The sequence below is a fragment of the Poecilia mexicana genome, unplaced genomic scaffold (genome assembly GCF_051168715.1).
Source record: "Poecilia mexicana isolate PSO_F unplaced genomic scaffold, ASM5116871v1 scaffold_9, whole genome shotgun sequence".
In the NCBI taxonomy this organism is placed as follows: domain Eukaryota; kingdom Metazoa; phylum Chordata; class Actinopteri; order Cyprinodontiformes; family Poeciliidae; genus Poecilia; species Poecilia mexicana.
In genome coordinates, this window is record NW_028263378.1 from 12,605,695 (window position 1) to 12,625,568 (window position 19,874).

A 19,874-nucleotide genomic window follows, 5' to 3' on the forward strand; every position below is an offset into this window, starting at 1 on the left:
ATCCTATTATTATTTTTAAAAAATTCTATTCTTTTCAGACAGACTGAACAAACAATGTCTGTGAAATTGTTGATCTTCGATTTAAATCAATACATTGTAGCTCTGCCTGAATGCCTCGAGTTGTTGTCCTGCTGCACGGTGACCTTTCAGCCCAGTTTCAATCTTTTTGCGTCATCAAATAGGTTTTCTTCCAGGATTGAATTGTATTTAGCTCCATTTATATTCCTCATCAACTCTGACCAACTTCTGAATCTGATAAAGGCATGAAGGCAAAGACAAATCTGAACAAATCTGAAAATTACGAGACTTATTGAATTATGAGAATTAAGAATATATATATATATAGTTCCATATGTACAATAATGTGTTAGATATTCTTACATTTGTATCGCTATTTAAGCGAGTACATCTTAGATTTGACAGTGAAAGTGTTTTCACTGCCTGTGGCAAGCACTCTAGTGATAAGTAAAGAACCACACCCCATTCTTAAAATATTTTGTGTTACGTTTCTCTGAAGGGAAGAGTTTGGATTTTTATCTTCAGATCTACCAAAGAAAAACATTTATAAGTTGTAATACAATTTTAGTTTGCACCATAACAGGCATAGACACTTGTGAAATTTTGATTATGCTACTGATTCTTAGTTCACTTTATTGCAGAACCACTCAGGAAAAAAAAATTACTAGCTTAGACGTCAAATAGTTAAAATATGGTTCAAAAATCATGTGCATATGTGAAGTGCTTTCTGCTCTGCAAAGCTGGGAGTATGACGGGCAAAAGTGCTGACTGACAGCTCTCAGTGATCCAGATCTAAGCCAACATTTAATGCATTCTTCCTTAGTTCCAACTCCACCGTTATGTCTAATTTTTATGAAACTAAACTTGGCAGACATTAAGTACAGCATACAGACAGGAATTTAAAACACATCCATCACCAAAGGATTTAAGGGATTTGCTAACCAGTTCTTTGAACAAAGTACCAGCAGGCTGACAAGCAATAGTGAATGTCAGAGGTTAAGTAGCTGTTTAGTTTCTAGGCCCAAAAATGTAAAAGGAGCATTAGATTGAGAATAAATAGTAATTAATACAAATATTAGGACTCCTGAGAAGTAGTAGTAGCCAATGCTTTTGCTGCAGAAAAGTTTCATAAATTGCATCAGATGAAAAGCCTGGAAATCAACAGAAGCAGAACTTATTACTTGGAATATATAAAGTAATCCACAGTGGCTGTGCTACATTTGGAACAAAGCAAGGAATAGAGAGAAAATAAAACATTCATATCATTCCTCATATGAATGCCATTATTAGTTATTAGTCCAGATTCTGAGACTTTATCTTGGAAATGTGCAAATAACACTGTCAATCACAAAAACCTGTTAAAACAAGATCTTGCTAGAAGATTCATTGAATTTTTTTTCCCTGCTTTCTTACATAACAAGCTGCGATGACCCTGAGGACGAGGGGGCCACCTGTGCATGAAAAGGAGGCAAGTCTTCAACGCAAAAATGGGGAAGAGGGGTCGCAGAGGTGCAAATGAATGGCATCCTTCTCTGCAGACTCAGATAAAACACTAGACCGTCTGAAGACCTTTTCACTCTCACCTGACCTTTAGTGTCACAAATAACACTGACATGACATGTGAGAAAATTTATGGCAAACTGTAGGTCTGCAAGTTGTTTTTTTTTTTTTTTTCCTTCAAAGGGGTATTGTATCCAACTCTAGCAACAAACATGTTAAAATGTATTGAAGACAACTTAGAACATTTTTGAATATATATAGAACATAGCAATGGGCACCAGACCAGGTGGTCACAATTTAAAATAAATGGAAACCCATAGCTGATTAACATACCATTGTTGTTTAGCTATGCACACACTTTTTGGTACTGGTTTCAGCCAATAAGCTGCACATTCAAAAGGAACTCGTGGCTACTTAACATTGTTATCACAACATTTGAAGACGGAGCTGGAGAAGATCCGTAACTTTAAGTGCAAATGTCACAAGAGGAGAAAAGAAAATTCTCCACTTGGACACTTTTGGTGCAGAGTTTTCTGCAAAGTTTCTTCCAATAATTGGAAGAAACTTCAAGCTAACAACCCCTTACTTCGGAAATGACAACAACCACCAGAAGGACACTGGGGAAAAGAAAACGCTCTAGGACCACTTATATGATCAAAGGCATTCATATATGAGCGAATGCCTTTTTTTTTTTTTTTTTTTATCATGGGGTGAGTTTCAAAATTTTTGTTTTTATAACGTAGCTTTATAAAAATCTGAATCAGAAATTGGCCTCACAATTAGTGCATTTCTACTTCAGATTCCTGAGATCTTATTTTACCTCAGTAAAATTTCAGTTTGCTCTCTGCAGACAAATTAAGCTTAAATGCTCTTATTGCTGATAAATTATACTTATAAAATAATTTGCTGTAATCAAGCAAAAATCAACATCATCTACTAAAAGAGATCATTTTTCCTGGACATCCCCTAATTCCAGTGACAAGATGAGTCGATTATAGAAGAAAAGAAGTGAGAAGAGGCAGGTCAGGATGGATCTGCTGACCTGTTTTGGAGGGAAAAACAAAATCAGATATCTGAGAAACAACTACTCTGCATTTCCCTCAGGACTCTTACATCAGACGAAAGGCAGGCTAGAGTTATTTTGTTATTTACAGACATGTCAACATCATATAAAGAGAGTCTTATGGGCATTATTCCTAAGATAGCACCTCTGATCTAATTCCCTGTTTTTCCTCATTACACAAACAGTGGCTCTCACTAGAGTACAGGATGCTAACATTAGTCTGATAATTTTTTTTTTTTTTTTGAAAGCGTAATCTTCTCCCTGCACAATTGGACAAGCAGTTCTTTGTTGTCAGTTTCAGCAGCGTCTGTGTGTTCGAGGTAGCGAGTGTGAAACACAAAGACAGCTTTTCAGAGACGCCGCTTGCACATGTTCCTCTGAGGGAGACGGAATCCATCACTACAGTGACAAATCGTGTCATCCCACCACGCTGGTGATGAATAACAACAGCATCTTTCACGTTCACTGACACACTGACTGGCGTTAGCTGACATCGGGGATCTGGCAGGGATACATGCATGACGAACACTACAGATCTATGCATATATAGCCTCTGTCTGCGTCTGCTTTCCTTGATTACATAAGCATTATCTCTGCATCCTCTTATCCTAATAAACAGTCAATAATGTCTGTGTGCTTTCATAAATCAATCTATACAGCCAGGTTTGAAAACCGCAATCTTTCAGGTTGAATTTGCCAATTTGCTTCTTTTTAAACAGTTTTTCTTCACTGTCTTTTAATCGACAAACAAAAGCAGGTCTAAGGTTTGTTGAACTCAGTATTTTGGTCAGATATGCCTACTGAGCATTGACCAAGAAATACTCCAGGTGGATGAGGTGTCCACTGTCAAGTACAATGCAGGCCCGGGCAATGTGTGGACAGAAAATATGATCAGGCATTTTAGCTGAACAACACCATGTGGTAAAATCTTTGATTTTATGCTTCTTTCTTAACATCACATTCCCCTGACATAATTCCAACAGAAATGATTTTGAAGAGACTAGAGCATAGAAAAGGACGCCAGGACTCTGGGTGATCAACAGAGATTGTGGAAGAAAAAAAAAAAATAAAAAATTGTCAGAGATTCCCCTCTGCTTGTCCAAAGACGAAGCGCTGCAGAGGTATCAATAACTGCAGAGTTTATTTGAAGAAATTAATAAAACTAACATTTTAGCTTATGATTATGCTACCACAATAATTGTATATACCATATATATATATATATATATATATATATATGGTATATATATATATATATATATATATATATATATATATATATATATATGGTATATATATATATATATACTTCAAACCCCAACACACTCAGGGTTAATAGAAACTAATTAGCCTGAAATGAAATTGTAAATTTAGCTGTTGTATTTGCAAATTGAATAAAAAGTGACAAAACCTTAATGCCTTTTTTGTTCTGAATTAAAGAATATATATATATATATATATATATATATATATATACACACACACACACACACACACACACACACACACACATTTTGGAGGGTCTGCAAACATCTTTAAAGATGACTCCAATAACGTCAGAGTGCTGCACGCCACTTTTGAGCTTAAATATTTGGGCAGCAGCCAATGGCAGCTGAAGGGTGTCGGTACGTTTAAAATGTAGCTGTCAGTTCAGATCATTGTCTTGGTGTCAGTCGGTATGCCTATACTACACACACATTAAGGCTCACTCAGAGTTTCAGAACAAATACGTGGTGACCTTGAGAGCTGTAGGGAGCTGTGACTGAAGCAATCTTTAAATAAAGCTTGAGTTTCCTGATATTGCAACTCTCTTGCTGACAGCAGCTTGTTTACTTTTTGTATCGCCGCTTCTCTACTTCGCACTTGCTTTCTGAGCCTTAAGGAATACATCAAATTGTGTTTTAAAACTGTATACATTGTGAGCTCTTTATTTAAATGGAGCTTCGATAAGACGATCATATGCATAATTTCAACAAATTACCACTCTGCATTTATTTTCTTATTCCTTTTTTACATAACACACTAAAATATGTGAAAATATATTTTTTTCTTTCAAAGACTATGTAAATATACCTGAAAATATTGCCTCAATAAGAAAAACATTGAGTTATTGAATCTGCAATGTACATGTATTGGTCAACAAGTTGTGAAATTTCATATTTTATTAAATATCCAGATAATATATCTATAGGAGAATGTATGTCTTAATTATTAACATATATCTTAATTAATGTAATTTATTATTATTATTATTACATAGAATCTAGTCCAAATATGTAATATTTGGACTAGATTCTCTGAGAAAACCTACCAGAGGTAAAAGGTTGAAATACTTTTTGTTACAACTATCCATATCTGCATTTATGAATGTGATTTTTGTAATTTCATTTCCTTCTTTAATTTGTGTTTTAGTCCATTTGGAATTGAAACCGTCAGTGACGCATTCAGTTGTGTTCCATGTAAAAATACAATAGACAAAAAGTAATAGAGTTAAGCATTTACAACAGGATAAAAACAGGTTTGCAGAAGCCTAACACATTGCAGATCCATTCAATCGATGTTTTCATTCAGACTTTAACTCAGATTCACCTGCATGACACTTGTGCAGCAGAACTCTGTAGAAACTGAATATGCATCAAGGAGAAGTAAAGAATAAGTAATGCGTGAATTTATAGCGTTCAGGGTCAATAGATTCACAGGCTCAGTGCAAAGAAGCTAAAGATTTTAGCTGTATGAGCTCCACAGCAACAAAATATACGTAGCAGCTCGCTGGCAGCAGTCACCAGCTTTATAAAACTTTGTGACGTGCAGAGTGCTCCATGATAAGATGAATTATTGCTGTTCAATTGTAACAAGACATTTTATTTTACATTTTAAAGCAGGTACCATTAACTCCCAAAACAACTAAAGCTATATAATTCACTATTTATTTTTCCCTTTATATATGGTTGCATTTTTACCACAGTCTTAGTAGTAAAGGCTGTATTTTTTTTTTTTTTTGTCGTTGTTTTACTTTAATTTTACATTTAAGTGGGAATAGCCATGCTTAAATCTGTATGGCCCGTTCTCTGATCTCTGGGTCCAGGGATGGTCGCCCACAGCAGTAAAGCCTGATGCCATTTACGTCTTCTGCCTCAAAATACTGTGGCGGTGAAATATGAACATGAATTATTTCAAATACAATTTGTGTGACCTCAACATAACACTAGTTATTGTTAAGGGCAACACAGATCTGAAACGACATGTCCAGAAACACAGAATAACTGGTTGGACCAGAATCAACTGAGGAAAAAAAATACCCGATGGGTATTCCTCTGATAGCAGAATCTCAGTGGGTTTTCAAACACAAAATATAACACTGTTAAAAACTCTCCTGTACTTTCAAACATTACCACTTCACAGCAGGTAACTTGGCCCTGAGTTTCAGAGGTGTGAGATAGGGCAAATCTTCAATTTAGTAAGAAACAGATTGCAATAGTGTCTTGCTGCTCCATCTCTCCATCCATTATTCATCCCTCAATCCATCGTTGTTGGCTGTAGGCCATTTTTCCCCCAGCGGGACACTTCCATGCATAATGCAGCAGGGGCCCTATCGTAGTCCTGTAAATGACATCCACAACCCTGCTCAGACCAGTGCTGGGACACCAATAAAAAAGCCCCATGAGGGAGAGGGACAAGGAAAAGGATGATGAGAGTGGAGTGTGTGTACCGGATGTGTAAGTCGCAGCTTAACACTAACGGATATATGGCGAACATCATGTTAAAGACTACAAAGTACCAAAAGACTTTAAGAAGATAAAAGAAATATGCTATAACAGACTGTCATGGGAAACCCCCCCCCAGAAAGGTAAACAAAGAGCCTTGAGGCATTTTCCACGCTGAGAGATAAGCTTCCCTCTCTACCAGAGAACACGTGTCCCAGCTGTAATTACTGTATAATTACGATGACACAAAAACAGCAAAAAAAAAAAAAAACAGACAGAATCACACGCACAAAACCTGACAGAACAGCAATTAGATCTATGAAATATAAAAAAATAATAGCTGAAAGTGGAAATTTGTATTTGTCAATCTCTTGGAATGTGTAGCAAGATGCTAACACGACTAAATGCAACACAAAGCAATATAGAGGAGTTCAACAAAGTTGAAAGAAATGATTGAATAGCAGCAATAAATCTAGTTTTAATGTTTTAAAATGTTTCTTTAGTTTTTCTTTTTACTTATTATAAACAGTATTTAAAATATCTGGTGGAAAAAGAATAAAAACTGGTATGAGAAGTGGCAAAGGCATACCTGTACATTCTGTAAGCACATACTTTTTTACTATTATCAAAGTATTAATTATCATCAACATATGGTTATAGTGTGAGAAACTATCACTTTTATTAGTCTTAGCATGTTTTAGATAAGGACGCAGTCTTCACACTGCTGTAATAATTAGCACTGTATAAGTAAAAATAAAGATAAAAGTTACATTATGCTGTGTGTATACTTTGAAGTGGATTGAAAAGGCAATTTCAAAAATGTACTGATAATTCACATCAATTTCTTCTTCAAATGCTCTTTCATTGAAGGCATGAGTATAAGATCTTACATTTATACGATTAGTAAAATTATTAGACAAAGGGTCAACTTTCTTCTCATCATGACTGGAGATCCTGAGCATTTTAAGCCAGAAAACAGCTCTTGTTCATGGCACCTTTGCCACATCATCATCATCTGTTCAACAAAATGTGCAAAGATATGATCTTGTTGCTTGGAGACAAATAACAGCATATCTTATTTACTTCTTCTGTCTGTAAAATGAGAGATGTCACTTTACAGTTTTTGCATTATCTTTGAAGCTTCCGTTTCTTTCTCACTCACAGTTACTTCAGGTGCCTTGCAGAACAAGAGGCAGTAACAAGCAGCAATAACAAACGAGAACTCAAAAGAACACGTCCATTCCTTTCTATTCACACAAAGGTTTTAGTGTCCTTTCATAGTTTACGGGAATAGGCTTTGTCTCACTCCCCTCCCACCCGGACAGAGTCTGTGGGCTATTTTAGACACAGGAGCCGGTTTGACCAAACTCCTACCACCCTTCATTTTTTTTTTTTAACAAGTCTAACTTCAAATGTCTGGCATTCCAGACTGGCTGCAGAACAGCTCCCTGCTTCCAGACAGGGACCCACAGGGCCAGTCCAAATGCCACACCATGTAGGGCCTGATCACATGAACATGGGCCAGGCAGGGGCCCCTAGAGAGCAGCCCCACCCACACACCTCACAGCATCAGCGCCTGAAAATAAATTGCAGAAAAGATAGAGGACATGCGCAAACAAGAAGAAACACTGAAGAAACTGAAGCTCTGCAGTGTGAAATCCTACTTTAATTTGGGTCAGCTGGGATGTTTGGAGAAACATTTACAGCACACAAGTGGAATGTCCCAATGACAGTGACTTGTATATGATGCTACACACAATGTATACATTAACTCTTTATGCTGGGTATTCTTTATTTTTGTTCTCTACTTGTGTGCTCTAGATTCCGTGCTTTTACAGCATCCAGGAATAGGAATACCAAGTCTGGCCGTGGCGAGGATTGATCACAGCGATTTACCAATGTGTGATTAATTTGCAATGTAGACATGGAGTGGAATGGGTCTCCTCGGCTCTGACTGTTGGTGATGGTGTGCAGCAGCGTGGATTACTGTGTCAGACTGACTGAGGGACATGAAGCAAGAGGTGCTCATGGGAGAATTTACCGCTCGGTCAGGATACAGCAGAGCTGCAAAAGATACGCAGAGCGTTCTCGCCGTAGAAGTCTCCAAAAATACTGGAAAAACTAGTTGGGCTTTGATAAAAAGTCACTAATTATAGTGACAAAGTTTATAAGTAAGCAAGAGTGCTTCCCTCATCTTGACCATAACCCCGTTTCACCCCTGTGCTCATCCCCACACTTAACCGTGCCTCACAGTTTAAAGGTGGAGCTTTGGGTAAATAGACAGCATATTGAGCAGGCGTCAACACTCGTAAATGGCTGCCAAACAGTACAGAAGGACTTCTCCGCATGCAAAAATTAGTCAAAGCAACACTCCATGTATGTGTTGAGTTGATTTTACATAATACCATCCCTTTAATGAATTTTCCTTAATTTTAACTTCCGAAGCACGAGTTTTAGGTAAGTCTTTCTTAAAGTAAAATAATAATTTGAACATTTCCATTATGCACCTTTAATTTTATGATGGTAATATCCAAGACTGACGGTGTCAAAAAAAAAAAAAAAGTGCAGCAAATTCAATCTTTTCTCCTTTGCAAACTTAATTTTTCAAAAATGTGATTCCCCCCTTCCCCCCCACACCACATGTAGGATTAACAGAACTTAAAAAATGAACTTACTCGAATAGGAAATAATACAATAATGGACTTTACAGGAAACACCATGGGTGAAAAAGCCCCCCAAAAAACAAATACTGCAATGGTAATGATAACATATTTAAAAATGTTTTTTAATAGGAGTTAGGGGCACAAAGACTGCAGAAGGGACAAAAAAATAGCTGTTTTTTAGGCACATAAAAATATGACCTGAAGGGGGGGGGGGGGGGGAAACTCATGAAAATTTCAAATTCACAAAACCTGCATATATTTAATGCCATGGGCATCAACACGGTAAAATTAAAGCAAAAATAAATGTGATTTTTTTTTTTTTTTTTTTTTGAGAGAGTAGACAAAACAAACTTCAGAGAAAAGACCAAATCTAAATGCAACATATTTCAAACCCAGTCATATACTGTCCCAAAACGACACATTTTAATAGGATTAATTTGAAAAGAATGTGCCTTAATGAGTACTAATCCACTGCAGTACGAGTAGATTTGGCAACAGCAAGCACCTCATCAATCAGCCTAAAGGAGACGTAGACATGGCATTTATTTCTCATAACCCACATTCCTCTATCACTGCCTCCATTAGCATGCAAACCCCATCACTCATCATACAGCAGTCTGAGTCCTCCTTTGGCTTCCACTGTACCCCCTAATAAAAAGGACTGAACAAAATCTATTTCACAGGATTATAATTTGAGACACTTTCTTGCCTTTAGGGTAATACATAGACTATTTTCTCTCCCTTACGTAACACGAGCGAATGGGACAGTGAGGAGATGGAAATTGCGACGTCTCAGTGTGGTGAGGCTATAGGAGAAGTGTTTGACAGAATGGAAAGATGGATGATGATGGGACTGAAGTGAAATTAGGCAGTGAGAGCAGAGGTGTCTCCTCAAATGGAGCATTCAGGCTGCCACCTGACTGAGTTGCCAGCTGGTTAAGACTAAGCTCTAGCTGATTGATTTTGACTTTACTTTGACATAACAGGGTCGGGGATGTTTGCAAGCAAACTTGATCTGAACGTGGTGTTAATCCTAGATTAAGTATAAAACATGAGGCATAGCTGCCAGCTACAGATCCATGCAAACACATTAACATTTGCATGCCCTGAAAGTCTAAAAGAATTGTTTTGAGCAACAAGACAATTCAAAGTACTTCACATGATTAGAATGAAAATGTAAAAAAAAAAAAAAGCAAAAACAAGAAACCCATTACGTTTCAAAGGCAAAGTAAAGAAAAACAATGATCTCTTAAAATAGACTACACTTCATGATATTTAGTTGTTATTAATTAAAGGCAACTGTAAACAAATAGGACTTTAGTCTTGACTTAAGAACCACAGTGTTTCAGCATTTTTGCAGTTTTCTTGACGTTTGTTTCAGATTGGTATAAAAACTAAATGCTGCTTTTACTTGCTTGAACCAAAAGACCTGAAGGGTCTGGGAGGTTAATACAACGTCAACAGATGTTTTATATATTTTGGTTTTAAACCAACAGGGGTTACTGTGTCATAAATGTTGTCAGGGGGAATAAAATGTCATATAGAATCTATCGGCCAAAACAGGTATCAGAACCAATATCTAAGGATATGTTGATTTTTTTTTTTATCTGAAAATATATTTGATCAAATTATTTGTGCAATTTGGGCAGCTTTATGATTATTTTTCACTGAAATTCATTAGAAATATATGTTAAAAACTGAAATGCAACTGTTTTGTATTTCAGATGACATTGGTTCATTTATTTCTACAAAAAAGCAAAAGACAGGGATGGCATTGTAAGGCTTGAAAACAAAATGGGCACACAAACGCATTCCACACCATATATTTTGAAAAGCTTAGCACTGAAAGTATTGCAAGAATCTCACCCTTCCAACGGCATGTAGACTCGCTAATATAAAGCTCTTTTGTATGACGGATATGTGTTGAACAGCTGTCACCACTAGCCTATTGCAAAGGCATTAATGCATTTGGGTTACATATGTGTATTTTTTTCTTTAATTCTTCAAATTGTACTCATTTTATTATACAATAGGTCTAATTTATAGTTGGTTACAGTCTCTTAATGATTATATTATGAGTATACATGACACATTAACACAAATGATGCAATCAAAAAAGTCTATTTTATTTTCTGGACTTAGATGTTTGTGTCAGATCCTCAAAAGTTTGATATCAGACAAAGTTTCCCAATGATTATTTGATTAATAAGACATTAGGCAATCCAAACGAACATATGCGGCCCTATGTGAAAATATAATTTTTCCTCTTGTTTAATTATAAAATGGATGAATCCAATACTTCCCTAATAGTGGGGCGCTCACTCCCTTCTGAATGCCAAAAAAAGTTTTTTGGCATTCAAATTTGAATACAGACTTTCACATTTGGCTTAGTGAAAGTCTGTATTTAAAGCTTGTAAAGATTATATGACAGGTTGTCAGTGCTTATAAAGCTTAATTAAAACTATTCTACGAAGAATAGTGGGACTTTTTTTAAAGCAATATTTAAGACTGATTACAAATTCATCATGTGTCTGGAAGAAGTTGTGGCCCTCAAAGGTGAAATAACAAATTATTGGGTTTGGAGGGAAATTACTTTTCCACATTGGGCCAGACTGGTTCAGATAGAGCTAACCCCTAAAAAAAAATAAAAAATAATCATTTGAAAAATGCATTTTGTATTTACAGTATTCTGGTTACCTTTATTTGATCTCATAATCTATTGAATGATATTAAACAATTAAGAATGTAAAAATAAGAAAAAGTCATCTGAAATTAGCCAATTACTTTTTCACGGCATTATATTACTAAGATGAGTTTAAAATTTTAAACGTATGTAAAGGAAAACCTCTGGAAAGTTCAAATTAACCCGTGTTTTAATTTTTACACTCAAAACTCTGTCATTGTCATCATCATCATCATCATTGCAGTTATAATAGCTACAACCATTCTCCACTGTATGTTTAACATATGTTTTGCTAAATTCTATAATTTAAACAAAACCACAGGTCGGTACAATTCCTCCCCGACATCTAAACCTGTCCGGTGAACATTTCCCAGCACTCGTTTCAGATGTCTCTTTTTCTTCAGTTCAGCGCATAATGACCGCTGGACATTTGAAATGTCTGGCTTTTCACAGATAAATAAAATTACCCTCCGCCTTTAGGGTTTACTATCACACACCTCTGGATGCATTCAGAGATCAGCAGCACCTCCTCCTCCTCCCCACCACACTCAACACAATGGAACTATCCATCAATTCAGAGAATGTATCCTGCGTTAGTGAAATAGGAGTGCGGTGACAAGCCTGTCTTTCCAGTGACTCTAATCCAGAGTTATGGCAGAGTCTGGCTGTGTTAGTGTTAAATGTATTAGTACACGCCAGCTGTTGCCTGCATGTTCTCATCTCAGATCGGTTCAAAACAACACATCAATCTCTCACCAATATCTGGTGACAACTCAACAGTTGCAATAGATGTATATCATAGAGTCACTTGCAAATTAAAACAAGTGAGAATTGTATTTATTACAAAAACTACCCATTCACAATGTCATGAGTGCTCTTTCAGTTGGGAGGGGAAATGATAGGAACAGAGGTAAACTTACACTGCAGACGGGCAGAGAAAGGTGAAGCCTGAGATAACTGGAAAGGAATGCTGCCGCAATAAGAAAACACTTCCAAAAGCTCTCCTGCTATCTTCATTAAGTGTACAGAGAACGGTCCCACCAACGGAAAAAAAAAAAAAAAAAAAAAAAAAAAAGGAGCAAGGAAGCAAAACGAGATGGATAGCAGCAGCCTCTCCTTATGGGGTTAGGAGCTTTCCTGTGTGCTGTCTACAGGAAGCGAGCAGAACAACAGCACAGAAAAAAAAACAAAAAAAACAAGATAAATATATTAACTACTTGCAATCATTTTAAAAGCACACACAGAATACTCTTAGGCCTTCTGTTCAGGTGCAAGAATGCATGTGCCGTCTTTTTTTTTTTTAACTCCTACAGTTTTTGTGTGTCTATAGTCAAAAGGGAGATCCACACAAGTTGGGAAGAAAGGAAACACCTTATTCTTGACCGTTTGATTAACAGCTATGTCCTCTGTGCCAAAAGAATTCAACCCCCTGGATGCTGCCCTCCCTTCCCTGAACTCCTCGACAGCCTCCTGAAAGAGCCGGTCTGTGTCACACACTTCTAGGGTTACTCTGCAGATCAAACTGGAGAAGAGAGCAAAAAAAAAAAAAAGACAATATCCACAGAGACAACAGGAGAGAAACGAGCAAACGAGGAATTTTAAAATAAAAAACAAAACAAAAAAAAGAGCTGCACAAATTAACGTGGAGGTTAAAAACAACAGTATTTAGGTCAGGTTGTAACCACAAGCTAAGATTTCATTTTAATCTGCAGCTTGTCAAGAGGTGGTAACAAGCAGAAAACGTTGCGCTTTTGTTAAAGATCTTAGCAAGCGGTGGCTAAATTTGCAGAAGTGATTCTTTTACTTGACCTTGATCGTCATGTGGAAAAAAGTATTGCACTCAGGCTTCTCCCCTCTCTCACTTGTGATCAGTGATTTTAATGCCAACAGCTTAATTGATAAGCAATAATTGAATAAGTATATGCTTACTATGCAGGACAGAAGTGTGTATACAAGATTTTAATAGGATTTAAAAGGATTTAAAAATAAAGAGGCCTCTCTCTAACTTGTGAGCTGGGCAAATTCATCCTTAGAGCACAGCAAATAACATTGGTGTTAATGAGCAGCTGACACACATCTCAACCTCATTAACCCCATTTTTAGTGGAATATTAAAGCTGCTGTGCTGTGCAGAAATTTTGAATGGGATAAAATATGTGTGACTGTCAGGAAAAGTGAATACTGCAGTATCCTAAATGTACTGTTAACTGGGGGTTGAAACTTAAATTATCTTAAATCGGTACAAGGGACAAAAAAATAAATAAATAAAAATATTTTGATCAGAAAATCTCAAATTGATATTTACCCAAAGGATAAGATGCTTACATGGAATCTCTCGCCAACAGGTTGGAAAACATAAAGCTCCCTATATTGTCTCAAGATTGCTTGTTTGTTGAGTGATTTCTGTGAGTCCATTCATTCATCCATCTGCTTGTCTGATGTCGGATCACATCGATAACTGGTCCAGGAGAAAAACCCAGACATCCCGCTCCAGTTCATTCTGAATACCAGAAAGCCCACGTGTGTAGAACTTGAGTCTTCCCCAAGTTCTACACACGGTGAGACACATCCAGAAATCCTCTTTAAAGAGTCGTCCTTTTTAGATGCCCAAATCACCCAAATTGATTCCTTTTGACAAGCAGAAGCCATGGCTCCACTCTGAGTTCACCTCAGATGATAGAGTTCCTCATCTTATCAGTAAAGGGGCCACCAGACGCCGTGCTGTCTAAATTAATTGGAGAAACCTTTATCCAGAATCACGGTCTTAACCCATCTCATCCTTACCCACGGCTGCCCCACAATGTCCTGTCGTTTCAGCATCACAGTGCCATGATTGGTGATTTGGTGATGAGGTGAGGGAAGACGCAGGCAAACCCAGGATGAAGTGAAGATGATTTAATGATGATATACACAGGAACACAAGAACCTGGCAGAATGGACTGGTTAGACACGACGGCACAGGGAAACAGGCTGGTTAGACACGACGGCACAGGGAAACAGGCTGGTTAGACACGACGGCACAGGGAAACAGGCTGGTTAGACACGACGGCACAGGGAAACAGGCTGGTTACACACAACGAGGATCCGACAAGAGATGAAGACAACAGATGGGACTAAATACACTGGGAGGGTAATCAAAGAAATGAGACACAGCTGGGAACAATCAACAGGGAAGACAGAGACTCACAGTGGAACAGGCTAATAAACACAGAAAAACCTCAAAATAAATACACAGAAAACACAGATCACAGCACACAGGGCAGGGCTTGTCCACCCTTGTTGGGAGGGAGCTTTTTAATCTACAGCGACCTCTGCCAGGGTTATGGACTCACCTTCCCTTGACTCCTCAGACTCTGCCTCCTACACAGAGGAAATGGAGGCTGGATTCAGGAGATCCTTAAAAAAGCTTCCTTTCACTGCTTGAAAGTATAAAATATCCTATGTGTCTATTGGAATAAATGACTACCATATTTTCCGGACTATAGAACACACCTTACTATAAACCGCATCTATGAAGTTTTTTTTTTTTTTTTTTTTTTTTGAAACTGGAAACGTACACTTTGCTATAAGCCACTGATATCTCCGCCACTCTGTTTTTCACAGGGACGCAGCCCTGCGTCTCCAACGCCGAACCATGGATACGTTCATGCCGAGCTTACGTATTTCCCTCCTGTACTGCCAGATCGATAGCCTTCAACTTAAAAGCTGAATCATATGAACTTCTTCGTGTTGTTTCCATGAAGAGGGAGTATGAGTTTGAAGAAATTTCTCAGTCGTGCCTGCTGCTAGCATGTGCTTGATCTAAGAGAAAGAGCACTTTCTTCTTTGATTTCCAAGTTTGACTTCCAATGATTCACTACCTGCTAAAGTGCCCCCTGGTGGTTAAAGAAAAATCCACAGAAAAGCCGCATGGTTCAAAGTGTGGGACAAATAGTCCGAAAAATATGGGTAAATCAAATGTGAAAACTAATATTAAACTAATGGAAGCAGTCAGTTTGACTATTTGACTAATACATAATTTATACTGGGTTTGAGTCGCCAACCATCAATTGGTCCATCATACTGTTTGACTCAGACAATATGGTTCTCTCGCTTCTGGTCCTGAAAAGCCCAGGTGTCACACTAAAGAGCTCAAATAGTGGATTATACTCTAGGGTCCTGACTCCTCTGCTCCTTACTTCCTCCCAACAGGGAGCAATAGTCGATGTAACTTCCTGCTAGTCCATAAACAAACAGCGCAATCAACTTAAGTCAGGCTGAAAATCCTCTTCTGCCACTTATAGAGGTCAAGAGGTATATACCAGCTATAATTTTACCTGCGCCACTGACAAATTTATGGCCACTCAGTTGTGCTGTATCGCATGTGGAACTAGCAGTTAAGCAAGCTGGTCCTTTTTTCTCACCATATTTTAAGCCTGGCACTCCCCATGAGATAAGAGGGGCAAAAGAACAGGATGGGAAATTCCATATTTGGGAAAATCCTGCTTTTAAAAGGGAAAAGTGTAACAGCCTTGTTATGTGTGTGTGTGTGTGTTTTTTAAACTTCAGCTTGAAAAACAGCAATGACTGCTAAGGGTATCAAAACTGCTAATTGCGCCATCGATCAGATCTGCAGAGAGATTTTTTTTTTTTTTTTTCAATTACGAGTGTTCATCATGCCATCTGCAACAACACTGACCTGGCCCTGTTAACGGCAGACTACAAATGGTCTGTGTAGCATTCTTTCGGCATGATGCCACTGCAAGCAAATACGCGTCTACACAATTATTTAAACAGTACACACATTCATACAACACAAACACAACCACAGGAATCTGTCAATCAGCAGTGAAGCAAAAACAAACCCCACATCGCCCACACCACTGAGAAGCCTGCTGCACGGCTGGGTGGGGGAAACTGCCACTCTCTTCGGGGATGTTGGACATGTCTTCATTTGGGTGCACACTGATCTAAGATCAGTCCTGCATGTCCAGTCTGCACTTGTGGGACACATAGACGTCAGCTTCAAAGAGCGAGAGGAAATGCCGTGCCCTTCCTGTCGCTCCCAGTCGGACCCAAATGACGTGTTCTTGATGCGATTAAAAGATTATGCATTCAAAAAAGGAAGAAAGGGTACGAGCTGAGGCACATAAAAGTAAGAGAAAGAATAGTACAAATTCAAACAAAAAAATATATATATATATACTGTTTGGTTATGTTCATCAAACAGTGGGCGGTTAAATATGACTAACACTGAATAAACTCTTGGTATTTAAGTTTTTGGCTCACATCACTCCCATGTCCTTCAATTACTCAGGACAATGGGCTTTTTATACAAGCTGGTGGTAGATTCAACTGTAAGGGATTCCCCATCTGTGTCAGAATTTACTTTAAGCCTTCCTCATGGTGTCCAATCAATGTTTAACCACCCATCTGTTTATTTCTTCCTCTTAAGTTTTACTAATGCAATGCCCTGTAAAGTCATCAACCTGAAAATGCATAAAGTATAGCAAAACGGCAACCTACCCACACATGTCTACCAAGACAGGGAACAGAGACTATTAATCAGAGAAAGAATCAAAAGGCCCTCAGTAACAGAAAGTCTCCTTTGAAAGAAAGCTAAACAAAGTCCTGTTGAAAAGAAAGAATAGGACGTTGAAGAAATACTAACACAGTTCATCAGTTTGAACAGACCATACACCTGGTAAAACATGTTGGTGGCAGCATCATGATGTGGGGATTCATTGCTTCAGTAGGGACAGGAAAGCTGTCCAGAGCTGACATAAAGATGGACAAGCACTGAGTAAAAAGAAATCTACTGAAAGCAGCAACTGATTAAGATTAGCTCACCATCAGGTAAAATGGCAATGCCACACATACAGCCAGAGCTACAATGAAATGATGTTCACCAACGGGTATTTATACGTTAAAATGGCCTATTCAAAGTCAAGACCTTGGTCCAATGGAGAATATGTGGGCAGGGGGAACATAAAGAATAGCTATTCACAAATAGATACCGTGTTTCCCCGATAGTAAGACACCCCCGATTGTAAGACGTATCAGGGGTTTCAGGGGGGTCAGCTAATATAAGCCGTACCCCGAAAGTAAGACATATGTCTTACTTTTCGGGGAAACACCTCTCATCTAGCTGCGCGCCGCCCCCCCTCCATACGTCACCGCGTCTGCCGCCTCCGTCTGATCCAAATGAGCGCCTTTTATAAAACTGTTTTGTGGGGAATACAATACTGTTCAGGTTGTTAATAAATGTTAATTTTATGGTTAAAACAAAAAATTCGACATTTTTTTTCCAATATAAGACATACCCTGAAAGTAAGACATAGTGGGGCTTTTGGGGATAAAAAGAAAGTAAGACACTGTCTTACGTTCGGGGAAACACGGTATATATTATACACAGTAGTATCTTGGCTGTATAAATACAGCCAAGATACTACTGTGTATAATATATACCGTGTTTCCCCGAAAACGCACAGAACCCTCAAGCTCCCAGTCCTCTGGTAGTGGACCCGAGCTCAGAGGATGAAAGAGACCACCCGCAGAGGGTGAGAAGGGGATTTTTTTTTTTTTATTTTATTTTACCTACCAGAGTCTGAGCTATAAGAAGAAGCAAAAATTTCACTCGCTAGATGTGTAAAACAAGGGAGAGAAAAAAAAAATCATTGCAGTGAATGGTGGCTCTACAAGGAGTCACTTTTCAACTCCCAAAAATACAAAACATGACAAAGTTTAAGGGATGTGAACTTTGTATGACACTACAGCATGAAAAGAGGTAAGACGTTGGTGCTTCCATCATAAGCTTGGAGCTTAGCTGCACAATCTTGTGAAGTTGCATAAGTTTAGGTATCTTTGCGTGAATGAAAACAACTCGTGGGTGGACAGCACTTCTGTCACAGCTCTTGAACACATACATGTCCTTACCCGACTTCTTAATCTTCGGTTTACTTGCCTTCCTCACGTATCTCAGCCCAAAAACGTCACGCCACTGTGACTCCTGCCCCTCCTTTGGCACTGTTTTCCCTCCATGTATCACGCTGCAACAGCTTTGTGCCTTCTTGCTGCAGCTCTCAGGCCACAAAGCCCCCCTCCATTCCTGCTGTTTCCACTGGGGCACTGCACAGAAAAACAGCACTTGGCTCCATCCCAACAATTGGGGCCCACATACCTTCCAATCTCTAGATTAAATAGCACCAGCCTCTGAAGTCCTTCCAGGGGCTAATGGCTTTTGTTGCTGGGAATAATCCACACATCCTCTCCCACATCCTGGGGATCCGCTGGCCTGTTGTGAACCCCGCCTTTGCCCTCTTAATTTCCCTCTCTCATCTCCATCTTAATCTACCCTTCAATTTCAGTTGACCTCCCAGCCTTCCCATGGCACAGCCCTGCAGTTTTGTGCACTGGTATCCAGAACTGAGCCACCAGTGTTGAAGGGTGGATACAGTTGAGCTCACATTGGACTCAGAACCATGAACAGTTTTATAGGGGGTCAGTGCAGGTGCTATACTAAGCTTAATGAAGGCCCTAAATCTCTTCTTGGTCATCTGCAGTGAAAAGCGGCCTACCGAGCTAAGGAAAGAAGGAGAACTGCTTGGGAGCCCTCCGCCTAAGGAAACGAAAACATCCGTCAGACAGCAGCCCCTGTGTCAGCACTTGAAGTTCATTCAAAGCAAACATAGCGGAGGCAAGTTTTCGCAACACTGGGAAAAGGTTCACTTTGATCAAAGGAAACACTGTATTTTGGTTGAAAACGATGCCCAGACTGTAACCGAGTTTGCCCTCTTTCGTTCAAAATATCTCTGACAAAGACCACTTTTAGCCATGACGTCAGAAAAGCAGAACACAAATTCTGGTCTGAGCTCATATCCTGTCTGGGACACTTTTTCTCGAGGGAGACCAACATGCAAGAAAGAGAAAGGCAGATGGAGGAAAAAATGAAAGACTGTGGTGCAGACCACAGACACTGGGATGTTTAATAGGCCTCTCTAATTACACCGCTTTATCAGTAACATTTAAAATAAAAAGGCCAGGCATCAAGGGCATTTATTTTGCATCAATTTTCAAATTATCTTGATTAACAAGCCTTTAATTGCATCCACACGGAGGCCAAACACAAGCAGAAACAGTTGTGTTGAAAAGAAAGATGTGATTTCCAGAAAAAACTGACACTGTTGTCGGAATGCTGGAGGCTAGATTAAGAAGTTATTGGTTATATATAGAAGTGAAGGGAACAGAATGGAAAATGGGATATCA

At 38.6% G+C, this 19,874-nt stretch overlaps 1 protein-coding gene across 1 annotated transcript in view; it reads right to left on the minus strand.

Annotated features, from left to right (window-relative positions):
• aopep (aminopeptidase O (putative)) overlaps window positions 1-19,874 on the minus strand; it is a 93,607-nt gene that overhangs the window by 64,927 nt on the left and 8,806 nt on the right. The gene's annotated exons all lie outside the window — the stretch shown is intronic.